Source organism: Acartia tonsa, chromosome 9 (genome assembly GCF_053477335.1).
Source record: "Acartia tonsa isolate MP-2025a chromosome 9, ASM5347733v1, whole genome shotgun sequence".
Classification (NCBI taxonomy): domain Eukaryota; kingdom Metazoa; phylum Arthropoda; class Copepoda; order Calanoida; family Acartiidae; genus Acartia; species Acartia tonsa.
The window spans coordinates 33,287,807-33,293,255 of NC_137268.1; the positions used below are offsets into that span (position 1 = coordinate 33,287,807).

General features: G+C 31.9%; 1 long non-coding RNA gene across 1 annotated transcript; it reads left to right on the forward strand.

Moving 5' to 3' along the window:
* The first annotated feature begins 563 nt into the window (after positions 1–563).
* Positions 564–4,299, forward strand: LOC145327837 (uncharacterized). Its single transcript, XR_013882256.1, has 3 exons — positions 564–640; positions 3,669–3,759; positions 4,188–4,299. It is a non-coding gene; the product is annotated as an uncharacterized LOC145327837 (long non-coding RNA).
* The last annotated feature ends 1,150 nt before the right edge of the window (positions 4,300–5,449 follow it).

Genomic DNA, 5,449 nt, shown 5'->3' on the forward strand with positions numbered 1-5,449 from the left:
GTCTAACCAACCTAATAAAAATGGCGGACACAATAACAAATATCTTTTTCGAATTTGAATAAAAATGTTAAAATGTTACAATACTTATACTATTTTAATGCATTATATTATAATATTTTTATTTGTGATTTTGTTCAGATATTACAATATCAACGTTTGCTAAAAGTTATCAAAAATCAAGCGAGGTGGGGAGTAGGGGTTAGTTGGGGATGTAAAGTTTACGTTGCGTTTTTTTGTGTGTGTATATTTTTGCGCAAGCATAAGCTCTTAAAATAAAGTGACACATATTGGGATAATAATTACTAATTATAAACGTTAAAGACAATATCATTTGCTTCCTTTATAAATAAATACATAAATTGTAGAAAGGGGAAATGTCCTAGCTTACTTAACGTTAATGTTTTTATTGCTTGGGTAAATTAATTGTTTAAAATAAGGCCTGAAATGTGCCACACACAACTTTCTTTACAAATATTGTGTAATGGATGCGGCAAAATATTCTATCTCAGGTAATATATCCCCTGTTTCGTTTCAATATACTTTAAAGTTAATTTGAATCTTTCAGATATTTAATAAAGATGAGAAGAAAGTGACGGCAGATTGATTAAAACGATGTTTCTACTAACAAAATGCAAATCAGGTTTTACTTTTTTTCTTTTAATGCATAATAAAAATCACAAGTTAAACATTACTTTCTAAAGCCAATGCTAATGAAAAATTTAAAAATGGAAAGGTGACAAAAGAACGAGGGTAAGTGATATGACCTTAGCTTTCATTTGTTAAACATATTAGGTTAAAAAAAAAAAACAAGAAACGTTAAAATTTAGGTTTTACCCCCCCCCCCCTCCTGGCTCCCCCTTTTACAACCCGTAAAGGGACACTCCCATGGTAATTCTGGATTTTTGACCTCTTGGGGGTAATATCCAACAGACAAGCAACACTTTGGTTGCAGGACCTCTGTCTAAAAATCCTAAATGTGTCAGGTAGTGAGTTGTGCCTGTTTTGGGCAAAGGCATTTTCCCTACTCTAACTATTAATATCACGCAACGGACATAGCTGTAGTAGGAACCATTTTTAACGTATTTAGTTTTAAAGTGGTGTTAAGGCGAGATTCGTACCTTTCACCTCCCCGATGCATAATGTTTTAAGCTACGGTTGCGGGTATAAAAAATAGATTTTATCAATAATATTTATAGAAAGGGATTTATAATATTAGTAGTTGCTTTACCCCTAGCCTCTTGACGAGAATAATAGTCTCAAACGTACCCAAGACATATTTCACTTCTAACCTCTAGCCCTGGGCAAGGTCAGAAACTAGCTTAACTATTCCAAGAAATTTATACAGCTTCCCTGAAAAGAAAAATTAATTTGGAACAGCTATTTTTGAGATCTTTAACTAAGACCTTCTAATTTCCGAGAAATTAAGCTTTAGACAAAAAAAACTTACTAATTTATATTAAAGGATAACAGTGTGATTAATAGTATTGCGCATCTGGTTTTTATTTTATTAAAAGCAAAGTTTCTATAATAAGGGTCGGTCTTTAGGCATGTTAGAATTGTCCTATTAATTACAAACTTTGCAGGGTGAATCTTATAGTAGTTAGGTACAATTTAGAAAGCCTAGCAAATCTAAAATCAATACCAGAAAGTCCGTAAGTTCATTTTAAACATGTCGATTTTTAACTTTCTTAACAACAAATGGAGGGGGCGGAAGTAACACTTTTTGAAACCAAAACTAAAAGTCAAAGGAACTCGACTAAATAAAGAGTTACAGCTCTGAGATTTGACATGGCAGTTACTTTATAGAGGTACAATATGGAACTGTGAAGAAACGGCGGTGGATCGCCGCTCACGCCGAAAACCGCCGTTTCCCGCCGAAATTTATTTGTGCCTTTTCTCGTCAAATTAGATAATTTTGAATCATCTGAGATATTTTTTTCATAAAAATTTCCCTTATATTTTCACTTGACACTTGAAATAGTTCAAACATGTCAATATTAAAATTGCATGTGTCAAGTGCAAATATATTTACCGGCCTCATACTTCTAGTAAAACCACAGTTCTCTTCTCCTGCATTAGCAGCCTTCCACCTTCCTGTCATTTCTTATATTTGCATTTGGCGAGAAAAGCCGAAAAAAAATTCGGCGGGAAATGGCGTTTTTCGGCCTGAGCGGCGGTTCCTCCGCCGTTTCTTCACAGTTCCATATTATACCTCTTTAAAGCAACTGCCATGTCAAATCTGAGAGCTGTAACTCTTTATTTAGTTGAGTTGCTTTGACTTTTAGTTTTGGTTTCAAAAAGTGTTACTTCCGCCTCCCCCCTTTGTGTGTGTTATTAATATCCGATTGATGTGATTTTTGGAATACTGATTCCTAGGACAACAAAGTTCAATAATATAAGCAAAGCAGCTCTATAATCAAGTCTTAAAAATGTAAGTGTGTCCTTAAACATTATCCTGTATTTCAGCAGTTTTTAACAGACTTATTTTTTTCGACTTTTATACTTTAAATATACTGATCCTGACCCTCTTCAAGAGTTAATGTTCGTTTGTCCTACCACAGTTCAAATGAAGGTGCTTTGACTTTTGTGTCAGAACCTAAATTGGGACATAGTGCATTTCATTACCCTAGGTTAGGTAACTTCATTTCACTTTTCAATAAAATCTAAAATGCAGCGGTTTTTGAGAAAATTCAATTTGAAAATTTCAAGTTCAATTTTCACCCACTAGGAGTTACCGCATAATCATGACAAGAAAAGCAAAGATTATTTATTTAAAATTTTGAACAACTTTGCTTTTATAAAGTTCTAAATAAAACCACTCTAAAAGTGAGTTAATTAATGGCCATTTTTATCAATTGCTTTGCTAAGGTCACGGAAATTCAGCCTTAAATAAATCATATATAGAGAGGTTTTATGACTGACTTTATAAAAGCAAAGTTGTTTAAAATTTTAAATAAATAATCTTTGCTTTTCTTGTCATGATTATGCGGTAACTCCTAGTGGGTGAAAATTGAACTTGAAATTTTTAAATCTAATTTCCTCAAAAACCGCTGCATTTTAGATTTTATTGAAAAGTGAAATGAAGTTACCTAACCTAGGGTACTAAAATGCACTATGTCCCAATTTAGGTTCTGACACTAAAGTCAAAGCACCTTCAAAGGCACTGTGCCTACCATTTCAGAGCTTCGCTTTTATGGATGTTATCATCCTTGTTTTAAGATATTTTTGTCGCTAATTCTTTCATACACATGGAGCTTACGTGCACTTAACCATATCTAACAGAAACCTAAACAAAAATTTTAAACATCATTAGATTTATTGGAGATTCAATTAATTTATTTTGCGATTGAAAATTATATTCTTATGCTTAACTTGTGGCGTAAAAAATTGCCAAGATACTTTTAATTTTGAAAGAAATAAAAACGAAATTTTAAGGATTTTTTTGTAAGGGGCGGGGGGGGGGGTGGCGGCGGCTTTTTTCTGGGAGCGATGTCTCTGTAAGAGAGTGGTGGTAGTGCTCTCTCTAAAAATAGATAAAACCTGACCTAGACCTATCAGAATATTCACTATAAAGGTAGAACCATATTGATACAGTCTTTAGATAGATCCTTCAGTACACATAGACAGACATACATCCTGTTATTAATGATTTTTAAAATAATTTTAAGGTAATGGTAAGGAGAACTATTACAACACCTTTTACCAACGAAATAAAACTACGAAGAATTTCTCTGCACACTACACTCTATATTTATAAAGGTAAATATACGCAGCTTCCCTTTCAATGTTAAGAATCAACTCTCTTATTTTAGGGTCTTAAATATTACAGTCTCTACACAGTTTAAGTTATTTAAATTATCAACATGCAGATATTGATTATCTTAAATCCTATATCACTTTATACGGAGGTTGCTCATGAGAAATGAACAAATGTTAAAATGAATAGGTATTTTTTTAAAACAATCAAAAAGGGACAATACACGGATAAGAGAAAATCGTATTTTGGATTGAAGGCTATTAAAAAAAAACATTAAGTTAGAAAAACTTCCTTTTATTGTAGAAATGTCCCCTCCTTTCTTAAAGTGTGTCTTTTATAAGCATACCCGCTAGTTTTCTAAAGAAGTAGTGGCCATATGACAGATAAAAGAAATGGTTAGAATCTTAATTAAGTATGTTTTTTTTTTCAGGAAACATTGATGTTGTTTAGCCGTATGGAAGAAAAAAATCATTTAAATATTAAGATTTCTGAATTATACCTACCTAAATGATTTGTAACAAAATAAAATAATATATTTCTTATATTTTTTATTAATTCTTTGGTTTAGTGTGTGAAGCTACTCTTTAATTCCATATGTATGTTTAATAAAGCAATCAATAAAGATTTAGTTTTATTGATATTTGCCTATTGGTTAGGATGCTAGTTCGATTTTTAAGTTTTCATGATATTCTTTACTCTTATTCTTACTCGAGATGGAAGGCTGATATCTTCAGGGATTAAATAAATTTCTAATCTACATATCCCCCACAAAGTTTGAGGTGCTAGATCGATTCCTATATTTTCACAGTATGAATTTTTTTAGTTAAATGTTTAATGCTCTTTAGTTCATTTTTTCTGGATATCCATCCATAAGTTGTGAGCTTCGCTACTTATGGATGTTGTCATTCTTGTTCTTATATTTATTCAAGACTAGGTTAGTAGATCCATGCAAGAGTAGTATCCCCTAAGGAACAGGGCCCTGCAGGGATAAATAGGGGTTACAAATAAAATATAATGTGGGAGGTTTGAGTTAAGACATCATAAATGTGATAAATGGGTAGGTATTAAGTGAAAGAGTTTCCGCGGAAATTAAAAAAAATTAAGATAATTTTTAACTTTTCATTGAAACTTATTGAAATGTAACAGGATCTCTGTAAGTCTGTTCAAATGGATCCCTCTAAACACTGAACTGATATGATTCTTTACAGTGTTACTTATCTTTGGTTGTGGAAGGTTTTTAGCTTTTTTTGTAGAGGGTACCAATACCTCCCCCCTTCTAAATTTATAAAACTTTTTTTAATAAACTAAAATAAGAAATGGGGTTGAATTCCAACCCCCCCCCCCTTCATGTGCCTTTTAGTGTATAAACACGTACTAAAATTGAATAATTATCCTATTATTTAAAGAAATCAGTTTTTGTTTGATTATTATCTCGATGCCTAACAACTGAACCATTAAGTTGTGTTGGAATATTTCAGTAACATCCATAAAAGTGAAGCTCTGAAACAGTAGGACAAATGTACATTAACACTTGTAGAGTGTCAATACTGAATAATCAGAATATAAATGTATAAGAGTCGAAGCAAAATTGTAAGAAAATTTGTAAAAAAAAACTACTTGATACAGGATAATGTTTATAAACATACATACAATTTTAGGACTTGATTATGGAGTTGCTTTGCTTATAATATT